Source organism: Hyperoodon ampullatus (genome assembly GCF_949752795.1).
Source record: "Hyperoodon ampullatus genome assembly, chromosome: X".
Lineage (NCBI taxonomy): Eukaryota > Metazoa > Chordata > Mammalia > Artiodactyla > Ziphiidae > Hyperoodon > Hyperoodon ampullatus.
This window is the reverse complement of record NC_136913.1, coordinates 73,261,292-73,287,916: the sequence shown is the minus strand read 5'-3', so window position 1 is coordinate 73,287,916 and position 26,625 is coordinate 73,261,292.

Here is a 26,625-nt window from a genome sequence, read left to right as displayed (position 1 = left end):
ATTTCAAATTGGAAATTTGACTATTATTATTTTCTCTATATTTGTTAAGAAAAGTGAATTTTCTGAATTCCAAATCAAATGTGGATTGTTTATTTTCTTTAAACCTTAGGAAGAAAACTTATTACTTTTCATATTTGCCTGTAAGCATTTGAAGATTCTTTTTTATTTTAGGTATTTTCATCACAAAAATTGGTAAGTGAAAACAAGGTTTAGACTGCTTAATGGATCTATAACAACACCTTATTAGATAACATAAGAAATGTTAAAAATAAATATCTCAAGGACAACGATGTAAAGAGATTCAGTTCACCACAAAAACAAGGATTTACAGCTCTATAGCTTGGTATATTAAACCAATCATAAAATATACACTTGTGCCCCTGTTTTGAACCTAAGAAAAATCAGATTGGGGTGAAAGAAAGCAGCCACAGCATCCTTATTTCAAGACTGATGATTCCTTGAATTGCCTCATGTACTCATCACACGGTCAAAGTAGGACCTCACTGGTTGGCAGCCCTTTTTAGATTTAACTCTTACCAGTTGTAACTGTTTCTCAATGCAGACTCTCAGTACAGCAGAAGCAATAAAACACTTACAAGGAAGGGCCATCTATTCTTTTCTCGTGGGAGCATCAAAAGCCATTCAAGCAGAAAACACTTGGAAAAATAGATCTCTGTACAAAACTTTTTAACATAAGTTGTTTGTCTCAAAGAACTATCTACATAGAAGAGTATAGGATTATTTTATTGACACAGGGTCTTACATGTCACTTTTCCTCTCATCAAACCCTTTGAGTATACATGAGAGTATAATATAAGCCTTCTTGAGTTTTAGTCATTTGCTTCTATAGCCAGTAGGATGATGTTCCCAATAATGGTGTGGAAAAGAACTGACCAGTGAAATATCCAAATCATGCTCTATACCTGCCATATATTTGGTTTGGCTTATTATTTAGCAGTAAAAATAATACTGTGAAGTAGATATTATATTAAAAAAGGAATCAATACCAAACAGAAAATTTAATAATATTTTCTCTTTAATAATAGCCCCTTTTTTTTGTTGTTGCTTGGGAAACATGAAGACTCACCTATAGATATCATATAATATTGTTAGGAAAATTTAAGATCTAATGAAGCATTTTCAATCTATGAGAAGTGCCAACAGTGTAAAGCCTAGAACTGTAAAGAAATCCTGTCAGTCCTTAAGCCCTACTTAAGGGTCACTGAGATGGAGATTGACCTTGTTTGGGACACCTAAGTGGCATGTTACATATTGGTGCAAGTTATACTAAATTGCATTTCTTTGGACAGGGATATTAGATCTGCAAATTAAAATTCCAGGTGAAAAAAATGCTGTGTTGCCTTCTCCTAAGGAATTAATACTAAGGGACTTTTTCCTCTCCACAGTGATTGTTGGTAAAAATTTTAATTGCATACATTTAAAATACATTTTTATGATAATGATAACTTGTAAAAGTCAGTTTCCAAAATGTTTGTGAAGGGATTTGTAATTTTATAAATAGTTCAGCTATGTTTAGTTCTCTACCTGTAATTAAAAGTGATCCTTTAAATTCTACTGGAGATGTAATATTACTAGCACTGATAATTGTACCCTTGTTACCTGGTTCTCAAGTGAAGGGATGGCTCCTGTTTGCTTGATATGTTTACTCAGCTGCCACTAATGTGAATAAGCAATCCCCAAGGATAAGAAAAAAATGTATAGGTCTGGCATATGAAACACCAACTCAATAAGTTTAACTCTGCAAAGAGATGTGAAATTTTACCTGACAGTACAAGAACAGCAATTATAAGAGGCTCTGGTAAACTAAACAGGATGAAAGGATTGAAGTATGGGGAAACAATCTCTGTCAAATCCTGGCAAAGGTCACCACAATTTTGGTAATCTAGCTTGAAAAGTTTTGATATTATTAATGTACTGCAATGTAATCACAATACTAAAGGACTATGAAACATGTTGTCAATTAAATTTAAAACTGTGATAAATACAAAGGTGCTAATTGAATCGTGTAGTGGAGCCCTTATAGAATGGAAAACAACTTTGAACTCCCTTTTCTCTATTGATTTCAAGTTTTTAAAATAAAGAAAACTTACAGGGTATATTTAGGATTCATTTTTTTTTAAACACAAGAGTAATTGGATTTCCAAAATCATCTTTAGAGGGAAGGATTTAGCTAGGTGAATAAAGTCCTTGGGCAACTCTGTCTCTACTCACATGGTGAGGGACTGAGTAAGTCAACCATTCCTTGGCCCTGAATGCAGGCTGTTGTTATCAATCCACAGAGAGGCTGAAGTAGAACATATTCACCTACCAGGACTTGCTCAGCTTTGGAGCCGCTACAGTTGTAGCTATTCTCAACACCACTAAAAGAAGAGAATTGATGTTTTTTCACTCATGTATCAACTCCTTTCTTTTTCCACTACCTGAGTATAAACTTTTGCTCATGAGAAGGAAAAATGCAGAAGTTAATTATGCTCTTAAGTGCTTATTATATAGGCATTTGTATAATCTAGCTCCAAAAAGATGGACTACCTGAACTCACAAGGTTATTTCCCTTTACATTACAGTCTCTTACTTCCCCAAAACACTCAGGTTCTCTCAATTTCCAGTTCTGCCCAAACTTCCTCAATCCTCATAACAAAAAACTAATGCTTACAGGTTTAAGAAAGTTACCACTTCACCACCTCTCACAGTATATTTAAAATGGAAAAAACAATTTCATAGGTCAAATTTTTTTAGAAAACATAGTGAAGACTCAATTTGCAGCTAGATTTAGCTGGGATCTCCAATTGAGAGCTTAGGCTATGTATTTTCTAGGAATCAGATATATCTGGAGATATAAAGGAAGTGGTTTGGCCATGGATCTATTACATGTAAGTACTGGGGGAAATTCAAACTAAAAGAAGAGGGAATCAAAGCACATAAAGACAGTAAGTGGGAATGGATGGGGAGGTACAATTCTGAGTATAGCCCCAAGGTTCTCATTCAGCATCGTCCCCTGGTTTACCTTCTGTGCACTCATGGCTGAGGTATCATACATGGAGAGTGCAATGAAAGAAAGAAAAAAGGAAAAGAGCTATGTCTTTAAGTCTTTAATAGTACTGAGCAGTGCTTCTCTGTACCTGCCTTAGGAGGATATCACACCAATGGACGTAAAGGGTACTTTCTCTAGAGGGGTTAACTACTAAACCACAGAATGGACAAAATATTGGTGGGTTTCCGTGGGTATGCTTGCCTGTGGTAGGCGCGGGGGTAACCTTATGTGTCACAGATGTGCATATAAAGCACTTAGCACATTTTCTGACGCAAAATATGTGCTCAGAAAATACATGCTTAACGACATGGTTATTACTAGTAGCAGCACCCTTGGTGTTATGAGCTGAAATGTGCGCTCCCCAAAATTAAACTCAGAATATGACTATTTTGAGAAAGGGTCTTTAAAGAAGTAACTAAGTTAAAATGATGTCATTAGGGTGGGCCCTAATCCAATATGAGTGTTATCCTTATACCTTATAAGAAGAGGAAATTTGGACACAGACATATACAAAGGGAAAACATGTGAAGACACAGGAAGAAGATGGCCATTTATAAGCCAAGGAGAGAAGCCTGGAACAAATCTTTCCTCCACGGCCCTCAGAAGGAGCCAACCCTGATGACACATTGATCTCAGACTTGTAGCCTCCAGAACTATGAAAAAATAAATTTCTGTTGTTTAAGCCACCCGGTCTGTAGTATTTTGTTATGGGCATCACTAATATAGTGGGAATTAGCAGCAACAGGATACATTATGCTAGCAAGCTGGAGGAAACAAAGAAAATGGTGATAGTTGATATGACTAGTTCCTAAGCATTCATTTATTCATACACACTCATTCAATAAATATTGCTTGGTCATTATATGTGCCAGACATTATTCTAAGTGCTAGAAATGCAAAGCCCAACAAGGCATAGTCCCTACCAGAGAGGAGCTCATAGTCTTTTGTACGTGTTGTCATTTGGAAATGAGAAAAAGAGGAGAGAAAGAAGAAGAGGAATGAAATGATGGAAAGGGCATAGGGCGTCAAATATGTAAATCAATTATTACAATTCTATAATCAACACTGTGAAAAGCGGATAAAGTTAGGCATAAGGTTTTATGGATGTACAGAGGCAAGCCACCTAACTCAAAATGGGGGTCAGGAGTTAGCTAGACAAAAATAAAGAGGAAGGGCATTGCTATTTAAGATACACCACCCGTTCTTCTTCTTCCTGGTCTCTTGCAATAGTTATAGGAGAAGTGTCAGAAAAATTTAGTTTTGTTGTTCTTCTGATGATATAACTTTTCTCCTCAGGCTGGAATAGCCTAGAAAATTCAGGGATTTTACACATGGGCAGCAAAGTTCAGTTTTGTATTCAACTAAAACTTGAAAGCTACACACACAATCACACACTTTTGCGAATGCTAACAAGGCCTAGTTCATGAAGTGTAATCCTTGCTTTATAACGACTATATTGGACACTAAGAGAAAGACTAAAAATAAATTTCAACTCATATTGAAATGATATAAAATTGTTTTTTATGATGCTTTTGCATCTGATTTGTATCTAATTCACCACTATTCTAAATAGACTTTCATAAGTTTAGTGATGTGAAGTCACACAGAATGATACGTATATTAATGTTTTCTACTATCTCATTTCAGGTACAAGTAGCACTCCTATGAAGTATGGAATCAATTAATATCTCTGTATATCAGTTTTCTGTCTATAAGAAACTTGATATTTTTTTCTCCCGGAAAAATGGCAAAATTGATTTCAGCACAAAATAGTTGTTCTAGTTTTATATTGTATTTGAACAGTGAATAATGTGGACCTATGAACTGAAAAAGATGATAATAGCATCTCTGAACACATCAGAAGCTAAAGAAAGCAAATTTTAAAAAGGAAAGCATGACAGTAAAAATTAAGGGGTTAAGCGAAATATACTAACATGCTATTCCAATTCAGTCACTTAGGGTCACAAAGATAATGATGATGTTTATGATGACATAATTATATTCAGATAAAATATCAATTTTAATTCATCCATTTTCTTTTAAAAATAAAAAACCACATTTGTCTCTCTTCCTAGGAGGAATGTAACCCTTTAAAAATAGGTCTTCTTGCCAGTCTCCTTCTAATAACCTGCTTTAGAACAAAGAACTGAAGGGTCATTCTTTGGGTCAAAGTTTTCACTGGATGCTTTGACTTGCGTGGAAGGCAGAATACTGGCAGCATGGCAGGCTGGCTTTGAAACTCCTGGAGTTAGACTTGTGGTATATTTGTACATATATTTTAGATATAGACTGGCAAGATTTTTTTTTTTACTTAAGAGCCTAACCTACCATAATAATTTGTCCTTTTTGGGGACAGACTCTATTCATTATGAAAGGATGAAAACAGCTGAAATCTTGAAAAACAATCCATTTCAGACAAAACTCTGGCAGCTTTGTACTCTTGCAGACTCTGTCAAAAAACCTAGAAACAAAATAAATGCTTGCCCCAATCTGATTATGGAGATCAGACTTAGTATCTGAAACAGAAAATAATGCAAATAAGAACTATAATAAAATGCTAAATTCTGTGAGAGGGAAAAAAAAAGGCTAAGTTATGAGAACAGCTCCATTATCAATTCAGGTGATTTGAGGATAGACTTTGGGATATCTAAAGAAATGAAAACAAAAGTCAAATCATAAAAGATAAAATGTTTATTGAGGGAAAATTTTGTGTTCTCTTAAAGAGTTAACTTTTAAAGGGCACGCCTCCAAACCATGAAATAAAAACCTTGTTTTCATAGCTCTCTCCCATAGAAATATTGGGAGAGAGTCCAGAATGGTGAGCTTTGTCTTGCTGTTTGTTATGGAAAGCAGACACACAAATGCCTGGCATGAAAGAAACACTTGTTTCTGTCAAATACATTCTGTTTAGGAAGAGTGCATCCATGTGAAAATATGACCCCTATCATGCTGCCAAGTTTAGCAAAATCTAAGGTGAGCTGTCGAGGAAGTGCTAAAAGCAGCTTTAACTTACACACTCAGTTTTTAAAGACTTTCAAAAACCATCTCAAGGAGAATACTTATAACACACTCTTTTGGTAATTCCCCCCTCTTTCTAACTTCTTTTGTCTCAATTTAGACACTACATAAATATATTGTCCCTGAAGGAACGGGAAACATGCTGCTTAACCTGTAACTTATGTTTTTCAACATTCTGGTTTGCATGTTTGGTACTAAAGTTTCATATTTATTTATATCCCTGTGAGCTTAGAATACTGTCTTCTTCAACAAATCTGAGTTTGTAAGAACTCATTTCATATATGGCCTTTTGTTTATAGTTTATTTTTAAAGAGTCTAAGTTAAGATATTGCATATGAGAGACATCAGTGCTTTAGCTTACGAACTACCTTAAACCCTCTGAATTTTGTGAAAAATATGTGGTAAAATTCTAAAAGGAGTTTAATCAGTTTCAAAACTTTGGGGATTATGAAAGATTTTTTTGGTCGTATATAATTTTATTTTTCAGGATTGTAGGGCGGTTATATTTTCTTTTAATTTCCCTAATTTTCCCATTTCTTAAAAAGTAAAGACAATGTAAGCATCAAACTGGAGTTCAGCTATACAGTGACACAGAGTTTTCAGTACACCAAAAACAATTTTATGTGGTTTGGGTAAAGGTGAGTTGACTACTGAGAGTAGGTTCAACACGTGATCAGAGATTTGGTGTACCTGCTATGATGGGTTGGAAATATGTATAGCAGCAGTCACATTCATATGTTTACAGGGGCCTGGCAGGGAATATAAATGAATGAAGCTCTCTGGTGTAAGAATTATCTTGAAATAAGAAGCAATCATGGTCTTCCATTTTCCCACACTTGATGACAAACAGCTACAGCTATTTTTGTTTGTTTTCCTTTGAATTACTTTAGGAAAAACAACAAAGCAAGCAAAACAAGAAATAGCAATTAACAATTGAATTCAAATATGTCAATGTACGAGATTTGGTCATGTGTTGTCATTAATTCGTGACTTTTGGTTTAGAGCAAAATATAAAAATTGTTAACCTGTCCAGACATTGTGGTGTCAGGTACACAGCACCATTTGTGAACTACTCTTGCCAAGAAGTTGATCTCTCTAGAATTAACTCTCATTTACAGAAACATAAAGGACAGAGGAACAAGTAAAATGACACCTCAAGGAAGGAGACAGACAAATCTAGAATGTGGAATATTCCATATGAACAACCGATGTGGTTTCTCCAACAAGCCAATAGTAGGGAAAATAAAGGTGGAAAGAAGATACTGCTTTAGATTCAAAGAGACCAAAGAGGCATATCAATCAAATGCAGTTTGTGGGTCTTATGTGAATCCTAATTTGAACATACATTTTTAAACAATCAGGAACATTTGTTTACAGAGTAGATATTAGATAATACCAAAAATATTGTTAATTTTTTAGGCATGATAATGGATTGTGGTTATGTAAGAGATTATCTAAAATTTTTACAGATGCATACAGAAGTACACAGAGGCAAAATAATGCCACCTAGGATTTGCCTTAAATACCTAAGAGGAGAGGGGGAAGATGGCGGAAGAGTAAGACGCGGAGATCACCCTCCTCCTCACAGATACATCAGAAATACATGTACACGTGGAAAAACTTGTACAGAACACCTACTGAAAGCTGGCAGAAGACCTCAGACCTCCCGAAAGGCAAGCAACTCCCCATGTACCTGGGTAGGGCCAAAGAAAAAAGAATAAACAGAGACAAAAGGATAGGGAAGGGACCTGCACCAGTGGGAGGGAGCCGTGAAGGAGGAAAGGTTTCCACACACTAGGAAGCCCCTTCATGGGCGGAGACTGCAGGTGGCAGAGGGGAAAGCATTGGAGCCGTGGAGGAGAGCACAGCAACAGGGGTGTGGAGGGCAAAGCAGAGAGATTCCCGCACAGAGGATCGGTGCCGACCAGCACTCACCAGCCCAAGAGGCTTGTCTGCTCACCCGCTGGGGCGGGCGGGGCTGGGAGCTGAGGCTCGGACTTCTGTCGGAGTGCAGGGAGAGGACGGGGGTTGGCGGCTTGAACACAGCCTGCAGGGGCTTAGAGCACCACGGTTAGCCAGGAGGGAGTATGGGAGAATGTCTGGACCTGCCGAAGAGGCAAGAGACTTTTTCTTCCCTCTTTGTTTGCTGGTGCGCGAGGAGAGGGGATTAAGAGCACTGCTTAAAGGAGCTCCAGAGACGGGCGCGAGCCGCGGCTAACAGAGTGGACCCCAGAGACAGGCATGAGACGCTAAGGCTGCTGCTGCTGCCACCAAGAAGCCTCTGTGCGAGCACAGGTCACTATCCACACCTCTGTTCCGGGGAGCTTGTGCAGTCTGCCACTGCCAGGGTCCCGGGATCCAGGGACAACTTCCCCGGGAGAACGCACGGTGCGCCTCAGGCTGGTGCAACATCCCGCCACGCTCTGCCGCCACAGGCACGCCCCACATCCGCACCCCTAGCTTCCCACGGCCAGAATGAGTCAGAGCCCCCTAATCAGCTGCTCCTTTAACCCTGTCCTGTCTGAGCAAAGAACAGATGCCCTCTGGCGACGTACATGCAGAGGCAGGGCCAAATCCAAAGTTGAGCCCCGGGAGCTGTGCGAACAAAGAAGAGAAAGGGAAATCTCTCCCAGCAGCTTCAGGAGCAGCGGATTAAATCTTCACAAACAATTGAATGTACCCTGCATCTGTGGAATAGATGAATAGACAACAAATCATCCCAAATTGAGGAGGTGGTTTCTGAGAGTAAGATTTATTATTTTTTCTCCTTTCCCCTTTTTGTGAGTGTGTATGTGTATGCTTCTGTGTGAGATTCTCTGTGTAGAGCTTTGCTTTCACCATTTGTCCTAGGGTTCTATCCGTCTTTTTGTTTTGTTTTGTTGTTCTTTTCTTTTACTTTAAAACAATTTTTTTCTTAATAATTATTTTTTATTTTAATAACTTTATTTTATTTTATCTTACTTTATTTTATTTTATTTTATCCTCTTTCTTCCTTTCTTTCTACTTTTTCTCCCTTTTATTCTGAGCCGTGTAGATGAAAGGCTCTTGGTGATGCAGCCACGAGTCAGTGCTGTGCCTCTGAGGTGGGAGAGCCAACTTCAGGACACTGGTCCACAAGAGACCTCCAAGCTCCATGTAATATCAAATGGTGAAAATCTCTCAAAGATCAACATCTCAACACCAACACCCAGCTTCACTCAATGACCAGCAAGCCACAGGGCTGGACACCCTATGGTGAACAACTAGCAAAGCAGGAACACAACCCCATCCATTAGAAGAGAGGCTGCCTAAAATAATAATAAGTCCACAGACACCCCAAAACACACCACCAGACATGGACCTGCCCACCAGAAAGACAAGATACAGCCTCATCCACCAGAACACAGGCACTAGTCCCCTCCACCAGGAAGCCTACACAACCAACTGAATCAACATTAGCCAATGGGGACAGACACCAAAAACAACGGGAGCTACGAGCCTGGAGCCTGCAAAAAGGAGACCCCAAACACAGTAAGATAAGCAAAATGAGAAGACAGAAAAACACAGAGCAGATGAAGGAGCAAGATAAAAACCCACCAGACCTAACAAATGAAGAGGAAATAGGCAGTCTACCTGAAAAAAGAATTCAGAATAATGATAGTAAAGATAATCCAAAATCTTGGAAATAGAGTAGACAAAATGCAAGAAACATTTAAGAAGGAACTAGAAGAATGAAAGAGGAAACAAGCAGCGATAAACAACACAAAATATGAAATTATAAATACTCTAGATGGGAACAATAGCAGAATAACTGAGGCAGAAGAACGGATAAGTGAGGTAGAAGATAAAATAGTGGAAATAACTACTGCAGAGCAGAATAAAGAAAAAAGAATGAAAAGAACTGAGGACAGTCTCAGAGACCTCTGGGACAACATTAAATGCACCAACATTCGAATTATAGGGGTTCCAGAGGAAGAAGAGAAAAAGAAAGGGAATGTGAAAATATTTGAAGAGATTATAGTTGAAAACTTCCCTAATATGGTAGAGGAAATAGTTAATCAAGAGCAGGAAGCACAGAGAGTCTCATACAGGATAAATCCAAGGAGAAATATGCCAAGACAAATATTAATCAAACTGTCAAAAATTAAATACAAAGAAAACATATTAAAAGCAGCAAGGGAAAAACAACAAATAACACACAAGGGAATCCCTATAATGTTAACAGCTGATCTCTCAGCAGAAACTCTACAAGCCAGAAGGGAGTGGCAGGATATATTTAAAGTGATGAAGGAGAAAAACCTACAACCAAGATTACTACACCCAGCAAGGATCTCATTCAGATTTGATGGAGAAATTAAAATCTTTCCAGACGAGCAAAAGCTGAGAGAGTTCAGTACCACCAAACCAGCTTTACAAAAAATGCTAAAGGAATTCCTCTAGGCAAGAAACACAAAAGAAGGAAAAGACCTACAATAACAAACCTCAAACAATTAAGAAAATGGGAATAGGGACATACATATCGATAATTACCTTAAATGTAAATGGACTAAATACTCCCACCAAAACACACAGATTGGCTGAATGCATACAAAAACAAGACCCATATATATGCTGTCTACAAGAGACCCACTTCAGACCTAGAGACACATACAGACTAAAAGTGAGGGGATGGAAAAAGATAGTCCATGCAAATGGAAACAAAAAGAAAGCTGGAGTAGCAATTCTCATATCAGAAAAAATAGACTTTAAAATAAAGACTATTAGAAGAGACAAAGAAGGACACTACATAATGATCAAGGAATCGACCCAAGAAGAAGATATAACAATTTTAAATATTTTAGCACCCAACATAGGAGCACCTCAATATATAAGGCAAATACTAATAGCCATCAAAGGGGAAATTGACAGTAATACGTTCATAGTAGGGGACTTTAACACCTCACTTTCACCAATGTACAGATCATCCAAAATGAAAATAAATAAGGAGACACAAGCTTTAAATGATACATTAAACAAGATGGAGTTAATTGCTATTTATAGGACATTCCATCCAAAAACAACAGAATACACATGATTCCCAAGTGCTCATGGAACATTCTGCAGGATAGATCGTATCTTGGGTCACAAGTCAAGGCTTGGTAAATTTAAGAAAATTGAAATTGTATCAGGTATGTTTTCTGACCACAGTGCTATGAGACTAAATATCAATTACAGGAAAAGATCTGTAGAAAATACAAACACATGGAGGCTAAACAATACACTACTTAATAACAAAGTGATCCCTGAAGAAGTCAAAGAGGAAATCAAAAAATACCAAGAAACAAATGACAATGGAGACATGACAATCCAAAACCTATGGGATGCAGCAAAAGCAGTTCTAAGAGGGAAGTTTATAGCAATACAGTCCTACCTTAAGAAACAGGAAACATCTCAAATGAACAACCTACCCTTGCACCTAAAGCAATTAGAGAAAGAAGAACAAAAATCCACAAAGTTAGCAGAAGAAAAGAAATCATAAAAATCAGATCAGAAATAAATGAAAAAGAAATGAAGGTAATGATAGCAAAGATTCATAAAACTAAAAGTTGGTTCTGGGCATCCCTGGTGGTGCAGTGGTTGAGAGTCTGCCTGCCAATGCAGGGGACACAGGTTCGTGCCCCAGTCCAGGAAGATCCCACATGCCGCGTAGTGGCTGGGCCCATGAGCCATTGGCGCTGAGCCTGTACGTCCGGAGGCTGTGCTTCACAATGGGAGAGGCCACAACAGTGAGAGGCCCGCATACCTTAAATAAATAAATAAATAAATAAAAGCTGGTTCTTTAAGAAGATAAACAAAATTGACAAACCATCAGCCAGACACATCAAGAAAAAAAGGGAGAAGACACAAATCAATAGAATTACAAATGAAAACATAGAAGTAACAACTGACACTGCAGAAATACAAAAGATCATGAGAGATTACTACAAGCAACTCTATGCCAATAAAATGGACAACCTGGAAGAAATGGACAAATTCTTGGAAATGCACAACCTTCCAAGACTGAAACAGGAAGAAATAGAATATATGAACAGACCAATCACAAGCACTGAAATTGAAACTGTGATTAAAAATCTTCCAACAAACAAAAGCCCAGGAACACATGGCTTCACAGGTGAATTCTATCAAACATTTAGAGAAGAGCTAACACCTATCCTTCTCAAACTCTTCCAAAATATAGCAGAGGGAGGAACACTCCCAAACTCATTCTACAAGGCCACCATCACCTTGATACCAAAACCAGACAAGGATGTCACAAAGAAAGAAAACTACAGGCCAATATCACTGATGAACATACATGCAAAAATCCTCAACAAAATACTAGCAAACAGAATCTAACAGCACATTAAAATGATCATACACCATAATCAGGTGGGGTTTATTCCAGGAATGCAAGGATTCTTCAATATATGCAAATCAATCAACGTGATACACCATATTAACAAATTGAAGGAGAAAAAACATATGATCATCTCAATAGATGCGGAGAAAGCTTTCAACAAAATTCAACACCCATTTATGATAAAAACCCTGCAGAAAGTAGGCATAGAGGGAACTTTCCTCAACATAATAAAGGCCACGTATGACAAACTCACAGCCAACATCATCCTCAATGGTGAAAAACTGAAAGCATTTCCACTAAGATCAGGAAGAAGACAAGGTTGCCCACTCTCACCACTCTTATTCAACATAGTTTTGGAAGTTTTAGCCACAGCAATCAGAGAAGAAAAGGAAATAAAAGGAATCCAAATCAGAAAAGAAGAAGCAAAGCTGTCAGTGTTTGCAGATGACATGATGCTATGCATAGAGAATCCTAAAGATGCTACCAGGAAACTACTAGAGCTAATCAATGAATCTGGTAAAGTAGCAGGATACAAAATTAATGCACAGAAATCTCTGGCATTCCTATACACTAATGGTGAAAAATCTGAAGGTGAAATCAAAAAAACACTCCCATTTACCACTGCAACAAAAAGAATAAAATATCTAGGAATAAACCTACCTAAGGAGACAAAAGACCTGTATGCAGAAAATTATAAGACACTGATGAAATAAATTAAAGATGATTCAAATAGATGGAGAGATATACCATGTTCTTGGATTGGATGAATCCACATTTTGAAAATGATTCTACTTCACTAAGCAATCTACAGATTCAATGCAATACCTATCAAACTACCATGGCATTTTTCACAGAAGTAGAACAAAAAATTTCAAAATTTGTATGGAAACTCAAAAGACCCCAAATAGCCAAAGCAATCTTGAGAACGAAAAACGGAGCTGGAGGAATCAGACTCCCTGACTTCAGACTATACTACAAAGCTACAGTAATCAAGACAGTATGGTACTGGCAAAAAAACAGAAATATATAAATCAATTGAACAGTATAGAAAGCCCTGAGATAAACCCATGCACATATGGTCACCTTATCTTTGATAAAGGAGGCAGGAATGTACAGTGGAGAAAGGACAGCCTCTTCAATAATTGGTGCTGGGAAAACTGGACAGGTACATGTAAAAGTATGAGATTAGATCATTCCCTAACACCATACACAAAAATAAGCTCAAAATGGATTAAAGACCTAAATGTAAGGCCAGAAACTGTCAAACTCTTAGAGGAAAACATAGGCAGAACACTCTATGACATAAATCACAGCAAGATCCTTTTTGACCCACCTTCTAGAGTAATGGAAATAAAAACAAAAATAAACAAATAGGACCTAATGAAACTTCAAAGCTCTTTCACAACAAAGGAAGCCATAAACAAGACCAATAGACAACCCTCAGAATGGGAGAAAATATTTGCAAATGAAGCAACTGACAAAGAATTAATCTCCAAAATTTACAAGCAGCTCATGCAGCTCAATAGCAAGAAAACAAACAACCCAATCCAAAAATGGGCAGAAGACCTAAATAGACATTTCTCCAAAGAAGATATACAGATTGCCAACAAACACATGAAAGCATGCTCAACATCATTAATCATTAGAGAAATGCAAATCAAAACTACAATGAGATATCATCTCACACCAGTCATAATGGCCATCATCAAAAAATCTAGAAACAATAAATGCTGGAGAGGGTGTGGAGAAAAGAGAACACTCTTGCACTTCTAGTGGGAATGTGAATTGGTACAGCCACTATGGTAAACCGTATGGAGGTTCCTTAAAAAACTACAAATAGAACTACCATATGACCCAGCAATCCTGCTACTGGGCATATACCCTGAGAACACCATAATTCAAAAAGAGTCTTGTACCAAAATATTCATTGCAGCTCTCTTTACAATAGCCAGGAGATGGAAACAACCTAAATGTCCATCATCAGATGAATGGATAAAGAAGATGTGGCACATATATACAATGGAATATTACTCAGCCATAAAAAGAAATGAAATTTAGTTATTTGTAATGTGGTGGATGGACCTAGAGTCTGTCATACAGAATGAAGTAAGTCAGAAAGAGAAAGACAAATACTGCGTGCTAACACATATATATGGAATCTAAGAAAAAAAGAATGTCATGAGGAAACTAGGGGTTAGAGAGGAATAAAGACACAGACCTACTAGAGAATAGACTTGGGGATATGGGGAGGGGGAGGGGTGATTTGTGACAGGGTGAGAGTGGCATGGACGTGTACACTACCAAACGTAAAGTAGTTAGCTAGTGGGAAGCAGCCGCATAGCACAGGGAGATCAGCTCGGTGCTTTGTGACCACCTAGAGGGGTGGGATGGGGAGCGTGTGAGGGAGGGAGACGCAAGAGGGAAGAGATATGGGAACATATGTATATGTATATCTGATTCACTTTGTTATAAAGCAGAAACTAACACACCATTGTAAAGTAGTTATACTCCAATAAAGATATAAATAATAATACCTAAGAAAGATTAGAAGAAGCAAAAAAGAGATAGCTGAAGCAAGTGAGGCAAATCTTGATAGTTACCAAGTCTGGTGATAGGTATATGGAGATCCACTGTACTGTTTTCTGTTTTTGTTTGAATTTTTCTATTAAAAAATTTAAAACTACATAGAGTTCCACTTCCAGGTATGATAGATTATGACCCTCCCTGACAACTCTCCACCCCCACCCCACTGCATAAAATAACTATAAAATCTGGGCATAAAACAAAAAGCACATACCTGAACATATTGGAGAGTGAAAAGAAGTCTCTGCTGGGTTGGCAGGGCAAGTTCACTTGGGGGGAGGGAGAAAAATTCCTATCTCTTCAGTTTTTAGCCTGAGGCTAATTGCAGTCCACAGCTGGCTGTGATTCATGTAGAAAAACAACTACAACAAAACACAACTTGTCTCTGGCCTGTGAAATAAAAACATTAAGTGCAGGAAACTGTGAATGCTGATGAGAATGGAGGAATCCTGAAAGGGAAAGAACCAAAGAGTGGATCCCCAAACTCTGTCCATCCACGTTTCTGAGTGATCTCTGAATTGGGCATGTATGGAACAGACTGAAAACATCTCAGCTAAACCATATAACTGTAGACCAGAGATTGCAAGCTGACAACTCACGGGTAATTCCTGAACATAGACACATCTAAATCCAATCTGAACTGAGTTTGAAGTTCAGCCCAGCCCCACCTACAAAAAAAGTCACCTCCTAAAACAAAGGAGTCAACAAACACTCAATGGGGAAAAATAAGGGAATCCAAAATCTTCACAATTTAACATCCAAATATCCAGGATATTGTAGAAAATTATGATGCATATAAAGAACCAAGAAAATGGAGCATTTCAGAAAGAGAAAAAAAATCAATTGGATCTAACCCCAAGATGAATCAGTTGTTGGAATTAATATACAACAGTTTTAAAGTGGCTATAATAACCATCCTCAATGAAGTGAAAAAATATGGTTTGAATAAATAAAAGTTTCAGCAAGGAAAGAGAAACAATAAAAGAGAAGTAAATGGAAATCTTAGAACTGAAAAAGTATACTTTCTGAAATTAAAAGTTCAGAATAGACTTAACAGCCAAATGGAAATGACAGAGGAATGAGTAAGTGAACTTGAAGATTGATTAAAATTATCTAAGGTGAAGTACAGAGAACAAAAGGATTGAAAAATAATAGGCCAAGAGTCAGGGAACCATTAGGTGATATCAAGTGATTTGACATGTGTGAAAATGCAATTCCAGAAGATGAGGAGAAACAGAATGGGGTAGAAAATTTTTTTGAAGAAATAATTGCTTGAAATATCTCAAAGTTGATGAAAGTCAGAAATTTGAAGATTCAAGATATTCAACAAACATCAGGCAAAATAAACAAAAAGATGCTCATACCAAGGAAAATCACAGGTAAACTATTGAAATCCAAAGATGAAGAGCCAATCTTGAAAGCAGCAAGAGTAAAACAATATTGGTGGTGATGGTGGTAGTGGGGAACAATAGTTCAATTAACACCTGGCTTCATCAGAAAGGAATGAGGCTAGAAAAGAATGGAGAGAAAAAAATAATGCTGAAATAAAGAAAACTGTTAACCCATTACTGTATATCCAACAAAGATATTCCTCAAAAATGAAGTGGAAATACAGACATTTTCAAAAAAAGAAAGCTAAGATAATTCCATCACTATTGTATATGCATGACAAGACATGCTAAAGGAAGTTCTTCAGGTTGAAGGAAAATAATACCAGATAGAAACTCAGACAATTAGAAAGAATAAAAACCACTGGAATGGCAAATATCTGGGTAAATGCAAAAATGACTTTGTCTTTGCCCTTTTGTTCTTAATTGTTTTTTAAATCACATAACTGTTTAATGAAAAAATAACATTGTCTTGCAGTCATTAGAAAGTATTTAGATATAGTACATATAACAACTATAGCAGAAAGGATATTATTAACTATAAGTGGACTACAGAATTTAAGGATTAATAAAATGACAAAGAAATAAAATGCATATTATAGCTAAACATTCATCAAGAAATTTAATGTAATTCTATAAAATTCAAATAATTGAATAGAAGTCAAGAAAGGAGGGAAAAAGAAATGAAAGGCAGAGGATGCAAGTTGAAAACAAAAGCAGTTGGTAGAATCAAACAGATGTCAATAATTACATTAAAAATTACTGAACTAAATACACCTAGTAAAAGGTAGAAATTGTCAAAATGGATAGAAAGAAAGTAAGACCCAACTATTTGTTGTCTAAAAGAGATATACTTTCAATTAAAAGACATAGGTTGAAAGTAAATGGATGTAGGGACTTCCCTAGTGGCACAGTGGTTAAGAATCCACCTGCCAATGCAGGGTACACGGGTTTGAGCCCTGGTCCGGGAAGATCCCACATGCCGCAGAGCAACTAAGTCCATGTGCCACAGCTACTGAGCTGCGTGCTGCAACTACTGAAGCCCGCGTGCTGCAACTACTGAAGCCCACGTGCCTAGAGCCTGTCCTCCACAACAAGAGAAGCCACCACAATGAGAAGCCCATGCACAACAACAAAGAGTAGCCCCTGCTAGCTGCAACTAAAAAAAAAAAAAAAAAAAAAAAAAAAGCAAGCCCATGCACAGCAACGAAGACCTAATGCAGCCAAAAATAAAAATAAATTAAATTAAAAATACATATATATATATATAATACAAAAGAAGCTTCAAAACTTAAAAAAATAAAGGAAATGGATATATAAAGATATAATTTACAAACATTAAACTCAAAACGTATTGGCTTAAAAGAACAAGCATCTATTTCCCAGTTTCTGTGGGCTAAGAATACTTTCTGTGGGGCTCTCACAAGGCTGCAGTCAAGGTTTGGCTGAGTCTGCAGCCATCTCAAAGCTTCTCTGGGGGACGATGTATGTCTAGGTTCACTCACCGGGCTGCTGACAGGCTTAAGAAGATCCACTTTAAACTTCACTCATGTGGCTGTAGGCAGGAGTTATGTCCTCACTTCCTTTTGGCACTTCATCATATGCTGCACTGTGAACAAATTCCTTTCTTTGACTGTATTTTTGACTTTCCAAATTCCTGTAAGAAACCATTCCTTTTCTTTATAACACTTCTCCCATGTTCTACCCTCCAGTGTTAACTTCACGTTTCTACAGCATCCAACAAATTTATAGCAGAGTCAATATATTTAATGTTATGGCCTCAGAAAAGGCACAGTGGCATGTGCAAAACAATCTAAATAGAACACCAATGTGGAATGAAAGACTATAAACTGCACCTATCTAACCATTCTACAGTCAGTTCATGAAGTTTAGAATTTGGATAGTGACATCTTAACTATCTTAGGAGTGAATCCTCTTGTCTCTGTATAATTGTGCTACAGAAGGGACCTAAGGGCACCTAGCAATAGAAAAGAGGAGAGTGAATTCTCATCCAGCTGTACTCATTAGAAGTTGCAGGATGGCAATAAAGGAACCACCGGAGTCTTAGTTGCTCAAGGAAAATAAAAATCTCTAGAGCAAATTCTCACATACCAGTAATGGGTTCTCTATAGCAGAGTTTCTCAACCTGTGACTATTGACAATTGGAGCCAGATAATTTTTTTTGTTGGGAGAGGAGGGGCAGAGACTGTCCTGTGCATTTTAGGAGGTTTAACATCATCCATGGCCTCTACACACTAGATGCCAGTAGCTACCCCCACCTCATCACCAACCCTTGCAATTGCAAGAACAAAAAATATTTGTAAACATTGCCAAGTGTTCCCTGGGGGAAAAAAGTACCTCCCATTGAGAACCACTTCCCTAGATCGTACTTTTCAAGCTGAGAGGCACAACTCTTACTGGGTACTGAAATCAGTTTAGTGGGTACCAGCCAGCATTTTTTAATGAAATCAAATTGAATAGAAAATATCAGAGCACTTTGACTCTAGTACACATAATACATCATGTGTGTACTGAGTTGCTTTGTAAAATCTATTTTTTTCTTCAACTTCAATTTCTCTCGGCAAAAACACAAATATGCATATATGCCTAAGTAATATGATGGGCATGAGTTGTTTCTTTCTAATATTCAGAAAAAAAGTAGTATGCTTGGTTTGAAAACTCTAAAGGAATTGTAGATACTGTTAAACATTAGATGAGGCATCAAAACCCAGATTGACTTTGTCTGGTTTTCTCTCATTATTCACATCAGAATTAAAGGATTCCTCCAGACTCTTGTCATTATGCTGTTCTTGCTCCTCTCCTACTGGTCCCTTCTCTTCCTGATAATGCTCCTTAATTCTTCTATATATGTAGTTTCAATAGAAACTTACTGTGGGTTGCTGCCCCCAAAACGTTTGAAAGCAACTGTGCCCAGAGCACAGCTGAGAGCCCTCAACCAGGATGGCTGCTCTGAGGTCATAGAATTTATTTTAGCTAATCTACAATAATAGTCTATGATCCTGGTATGAACCTTCCTCCACGTTTGACCCAGCCCCACTGTACCCCTCAGAAATATGCTCATGCCTTCCTGTCTTTATCCCTTTTCTCCTGCAGTTTTTCCTGAACTAATATATTTATCGATACTACCCATCTTTCAATGTCTCTCCAAGTATTCTATGATGTCATACCTGAAATTCCAGTACAATATAATCCCTCCATTCTATGAACACTTGCCATACCTTTGTCCATACTGTAGATGCCCTCTTAAACAGTGTAACTGGGAACCATACTTTGGAGGTTACTATTAAAAAATTAATGAAAGAGAAGTCAAGATGGTAGAACAGGAGGATGGGGAAATCGTCTCTCCTCACAAGTACATCAAGAATACATCTACAGGGCTTCCCTTGTGGCGCAGTGGTTGAGAGTCCGCCTGCCGATGCAGGGGACACGGGTTCGTGCCCCGGTCTGGGAAGATCCCACTTGCCGTGGAGCGGCTAGGCCCATGAGCCATGGCCGCTGAGCCTGCGCGTCCAGAGCCTGTGCTCTGCAATGGGAGAGACCACAGCAGTGAGAGGCCCGCATACCGCAAAAAAAAAAAAAAAAAAAAAGAATACATCTACAAATGGAACAGTTCTCACAGAGCACATGCTAAACATTAGTGGAAGACTTCGGACACTCAAAAGGACAAGAAAAAAACCCTCTCAACCAAGTAGGATGAAAGAAAGAAAAGAGGAATCAAAAAAGGGACCAGCAACCCTGGTGGGAAGCTGAAGGTGAAGAGAGGGCCCTGCACTCAGAAAACCCCCTCATGGTGGGGAAAATAGCTAGGACAGAAAGGGACGTTCAGGGGCTCAAAGGTGAATACAGCAGACGGTCTGTGGAAGGCAGGACAAAGAACTGCGTGCATGGTCTGTGCTGCACCCCTGTGCACCCAAGCCTGAGTCATGTGTCTCCTGTTGTGGAGGGGGGCTGGGTGTTGGAAAGTGGGGCTTGGAGCATGGACCCAGGGAGGGGACAGCTGTTGGCTGTGAAAAGATAGCCTGAAGTTACAAGTGTAAGGAGCGCCACAGCTCGGAAAATTTACAGAAAAAGCCCGGGACACCATAGAAGAAAGGTGTCATTGGTGAGTGGCGCGCAAGTGTCGGAGCCACCATTACAACCCCTTTCCCCACCTGCTGGCTTCTCCAGCCTCCACCGGCACTGGGACGGGCACCCATCTGAACAGGCTCACCTGCCCCTCAAGCCAAGGCCTCCTCCACCCGCATAGGCTCTGGGGTCCTGAGTGCCGCCCATCCCAAAGCCTCCTTGGGAATCAGCCCTGGGCACCACTGCCTGAAACAGGAATCCACCAAAGCTGATGGGGGCTGAGTGCTAAAGCATGGGGTTAAGAGAGTAGATCTGGGTACAGGACCAATGTTGGCTGTGTGGATACAACAGAGGGGACAGGAGTGAGGGGCTCCGAGGCCGGGAATGTCCCTAGAGGAAGCATGGTATACCTAGGAATCAAGGTGCCATTGTTGAGTGTCACACAAGGGACAGGGACACCACAGCACCCACCTGCCAGCCCCTGCCTCAGCAGGCACTGGGAGGGACTCCCACCAGTGCACCCCAGTCTGTTGCAACTGCCTGCCGGTCTACGCTGCCACAGTCAATTCACACACACCCCAGTTGTGGCCACTGTACCCTCCCTGGCCTAAGTGAGCAAGTGTGCCTGAATCAGCCCCTGCTTTTGCTCCCTCTCGCCTGGGAGGGGAACAGATGTCTGCGGGTGGTGCACATGCAGAGGTGGGGCCAAAACCAAAGCTGAGCCTGAGGAGTGGTGCAACTAAGGAAGAGGAACAGAAATCTCTCCTTGCAGCTACACAAGCCACAGATTAAATCCCCATGATCTCCTTGGTAAATCCTTTGTCTGTGGAATATCTGAATAGACAACAAGTGTTCCCACAACTGAGACTGGTCTAGCTTCAGCAGCAGTGGACTTTGGGGGCAAGTACATGTGGGAATTGGGCCAGGTCAGAGTCTGAGCCACCCCCACAGGGCCCACAGCAGGTCCAGAGACCTACCTAGATGTATTGGAGGGCCTCCTGGGGAGGCGGGGTTTGGCCATGGCTCACTGAGGGAGTAAGAACACTGACAGAGGAGGCCCCAGGAAAATATTCTTATTACTATTATTCTCTTTTTGTTTGTTTCATTTTGCTCAGTGTTGGTGTTGTTTTCATTATTATTATTTATTATTTTTTTAATATATCTTTTTTATTTTTCTATTTTTACTTTATTTTTTGTTGTTTGGTTTTTTCTTGTTTCGTTCTTTCTTTTTTCTTTATTTTTTGATTTTTTGATCATTTTTATGTATTTGTTTTATGTTTTCTTTGCATTTTTTTTTTAGTTTGCTTTCTGCTTTTGCCTTATTTTGCAATTTTTGTTTTCGGTAGTTTAGTCCTTATTGATTGTTCTCATTTTTGAGTTCCTTTGTTTGTTTGTTGTCTTGTATTTTCTTTTTTTTTCTTTTCTGTCTTCTTTGTTTCTGCTAGTTTGGTTTTGTTGTTTTCTTTGTCTTCAGTTTGTTGTATCCATTTGTTTTGTTCCTTCTTTTATTGTATGTGTGTGTTGTTGTTGCTGTTTGTTTTTGTTTTTGCTATTTGTCTTGGCTTTTGTCTACTTTCTTTTGCTTTTTTCCCCCTTCCTTTCCTTTCTTTTTTCTCGTGGTTTGTGGGCTACTAATTCCCTGGCCAGGAGTCGGGCCTCGGCCTCTGGGGTGGGAGTGTTGTGTCCAGGATGCTGGACCACTGGCATGATATATTCAAAATTATGAAAAGGAAAAACCTAAAGCCAAGAATACTCTACCCAGCAAGGCTCTCATTCAGATTCAAAGGAGAAATCAAAAGTTTACAGACAAGCAAAAGCTAAGAGAATTCAGCACCACCAAACCAGCTCTACAGGAAATGCTAAAGGTACTTCTCTAGGTGGGAAACATAAGAGAAAAAAATACTACAAAAACAAATGCAAAACAAGAAAGAAAATGGCAATAGGAGCATACATATAATTACCTTAAATGTAAACAGATTAAATGCTCCAACCAAAAGGCACAGGCTGGCTGAATGGATACAAAAACAAAACCCATATATACACTGTCTACAAGGGACCCACTTCAGACCTAGGGACACATACAGACTGAAAGTGAGGGGATGGAAAAAGGTATTCCATGAAAATGAAATCAAAAGAAAGCTGGAGTGACAATTGTCACATCAGACAAAATAGACTTTAAAATAAAGACTGTTACAAGAGACAAGGAAGGACACTATGTAATGATCAAGGAATCAATCCAAGAAGATAAAACAATTGTAAATATTTATGTACCCAACATAGGAGCACCACAATACATAAGGCAAATGCTAAAGGCATAAAACAGGAAATTGACAGTAAAACAATAAGAGTGAGGGACGTTAGCACTCCACTTACATCAATGGACAGATCATCCAAACAGAAAATTAATAAGGAAACACAAGCCTTAAATGACACATTAGAGCACATAGACTTAATTGATATTTATAGGACATTCCATCCAAAAGCAGCAGAATATGCCTTCTTCTCAAGTGCTCATGGAACATTCCCTAGGATAGATCACATCTTGGGACAGAAATCAAGCCTTGGTAAATTTAAGAAAAATTGAAATCGTACAAAGCATCTTTTCCAAAAACAACACTATGAGATTAGAAATCAATTACAGGAAAAAAAACTGTAAAAAACAGAAACACATGGAGGCTAAACAATATGCTACTAAATAACCAAGAGATCACTGAAGAAATCAAAGAGGAAATCAAAAAATACCTAGAAGCAAATGACAACAGAAACACAATGATCCAAAACCTATGGGATACAGCAAAAACAGTTCTAAGAGAGAAGTTTACAGCAATAAAATCCTACCTCAAGAAACAAGAAAAATCTCAAATAAACAACCTAATCTTACACCTAAAGCAATTAGAGAAAGAAGAACAAAGAAACCCCAAAGTTGATAGAAGGAAAGAAATCATAAAGATAAGAGCAGAAATAAATGACATACAGATGAAGAAAATGATAGTGAAGATCATTGAAACTAAAAGCTGGTTCTTTGAGAAGATAAACAAAATTGATAAGCCTTTAGCCACACCCATTAAGAAAAAAAAGGGAGAGGACTCAAATCAATAAAATTAGAAATGAAAAATGAGAAGTTACAACTGACACTGCAGAAATACAAAGGATCATGAGAGACTACTACAAGCAACTATATGCCAATAAAATGGACAACCTGGAAGAAGTGGACAAAATCTTAGGAATGCACAACCTTCCAAGACAGAACCAGGAAGAAACAGAAAATATGAACAGACCAACCACAAGTAATGAAATTGAAACTGTGATTAAAAATCTTCCAACAAACAAAAGTCAAGGACAAGATGGCTTCACAGGCGAATTCTATCAAATATTTAGGTAAGAGCTAACACCTATACTTCTCAAACTCTTCCAAAAAATTGCAGAGGGAAGAACACTCCCAAACTCATTCTATGAGTCCACCATCACCCTGATACCAAAACCAGACAAAGATATCCCAAAAAAGAAAATTACAGGCCAATATCACTGATGAATATAGATGCCAAAATCCTCAACAATATACCTGAAAATCGAATCCAACAACACATTAAAAGGATCATACACCCTGATCAAGTGGGATTTATCCTAAGGATGCAAGGATTCTTCAGTATACACAAATCAATCAATGTGATACACCACATTAACAAACTGAAGAATAAAAACCATATGATCATCTCAATAGATACAGAAAAAAGCTTTTGACAAAATTCAACACCCATTTATGATAAAAACTCTCCAGAAAGTGGAGATAGAGGGAACCTACCTCAACATAATAAAGGCCATATATGACAAACCTACAGCTAACATTATATTCAATGGTGAAAAGCTGAAAGCATTTCCTCAAAGATCAGGAACAAGAAAATGATGTCCACTCTTGCTGCTTTTTATTCAACATAGCTTTGGAAGTTCTAGCCATGGCAATCAGAGAAGAAAAAGAAATAAAAGAATCCAAATTGGAAAAGAAGTAAAACTGTCACTGTTTGCAGATGACATGATACTATACATAGAAAATCCTAAAGATGCCATCAGAAAGCTTCTAGAGCTAATCAATGAATGTAGTAAAGTTGCAGGATAAAAAATTAATACGCAGGAATCTCTTGCATTCCTATACACTAACAACAAAAAATCAGAAACAGAAATTAAGGAAACACTCCCATTTACCACTGCAACAAAAAGAATAAAATACCTAGGAATAAACCTACCTAAGGAGGCAAAAGACCTGTACTCAGAAAACTATAAGATACTGATCAAAGAAATCAAACATGACACAAACAGATGGAGAGACATACATGTTATTGTATTGGAAGAATCAATATCATGAAAATGACTATACTACCCAAAGCAATCTACAGATTCAGTGCAATCCCTATCAAATTACCAAGGGCATTTTTCACAGAATTAGAACAAGAAAATCTTAAAATTTGTATGGAGACACAAAAGACTCCAAAGAGCCAAAGCAATCTCGAGAAAGAAAAACAGAGCTGTAGGAATCAGACTCCCTGACTTCAAACTATACTACAAAGCTACAGTAATCAAGAGATTATGGTACTTGCACAAAAACAGAAATATAGATCAATGGAACAGGATAGGATGCCCAGAAATAAATCCACACACCAACAGTCACCTAACCTCTGACAAGTAGGCAAGAATATACAATGGAGAAAAGACAGTCTCTTCAATAAGTCGTGCTAGGAAAACTGGACAGCTACATGTAAAAGAATGAAATTAGAACACTCCCTAACACCATACACAAAAGTAAGCTCAAAATGTATTAAAGACCTAAATGTAAGAGCAGACACTATAAAACTCTTAGAGGAAAACATAGGCACAACAGTCTTTGACAGAAACTGCAGAAGATCATTTTTTTTTTTTTTTTTTTTTTTTTTTTTTTTTTTTTTTTTTTTTTTTGCATTACGTGGGCTTCTCACTGCTGTGGCCTCTCCCGTTGCGGAGCACAGGCTCTGGACGCGCAGGCCCAGCAGCCATGGCTCACGGGCCTAGCCGCTCCGCGGCATGTGGGATCTTCCCAGACCGGGGCACGAACCCGTGTCCCCTGCATCGGCAGGCGGACTCTCAACCACTGCGCCACCAGGGAAGCCCCAGAAGATCATTTTTGATCCACGTCTAGAGTAATGAAAATAAAAACAAACAAAAAATGGGACCTATTGGAACTTAAAAGCTTTTGCACAGCAAAGGAAACTATAAACAAGATGAAAAGACAACCCTCAGAATGGGAGAAATTATTTTCAAATGAAGCAATTGACAAAGGATTAATCTCCAAAATATACAAACAGCTTATGCAGCTCAATATCAAAAAAAACAAACAACAGAATTAAAAAATGGGCAGATGCCCTAAATAGACATTTCTCCAAAGACATACAGATGGCCAACAAACACATGAAAAGATGCTCAACATCACTAAGTAGTAGAGAAATGCAAATCAAAACTAAATGAGGTATCTTAGCACCTCACACCTGTCAGAATGGCCATTATCAAAAAATCTACAAACAAAGGCTGGAGCAGGTGTGGAGAAAAGGGAACCCTCTTACACTTTTGGTGGGAATGTAAATTGATAGAGCCACTGTGGAGAACAGAATGGAGGTTCCTTAAAAACTAAAAATAGCATTACCATATGACTCAGCAAACCCACTACTGGGCACGTACCCAGAGAAAACCATAATTCAAAAAGACACATGCACCCCAATGTTCATTGCAGCACTATTTACAATAGCCAGGATATGGATGCAACCTAAATGTTCATCAACAGGGGAATGAATAAAGAAGATGTGGTACATATATACAATGGAATATTACTCAGCCATAAAAGGGAATGAAACTGGGTCATTTGCAGAGATGTGGACAGGCCTAGTGACTTTCATACAGAGTGAAGTAAGTCAGAAAGAGAAAAACAAATATCATATATTAATGTGTGTATGTGGAATCTAGGAAAATGGTATAGATGATCTTATTTGCAAAGCAGAAATAGAGACATAGACGTAAAGAACAAAGGTATGGCTACCAAGGGGGAAAGGGGGGTGGGATGAATTGGGAGATTGGGATTGACATATGTACACTGTTGATACTATGTCTGAAATATATAA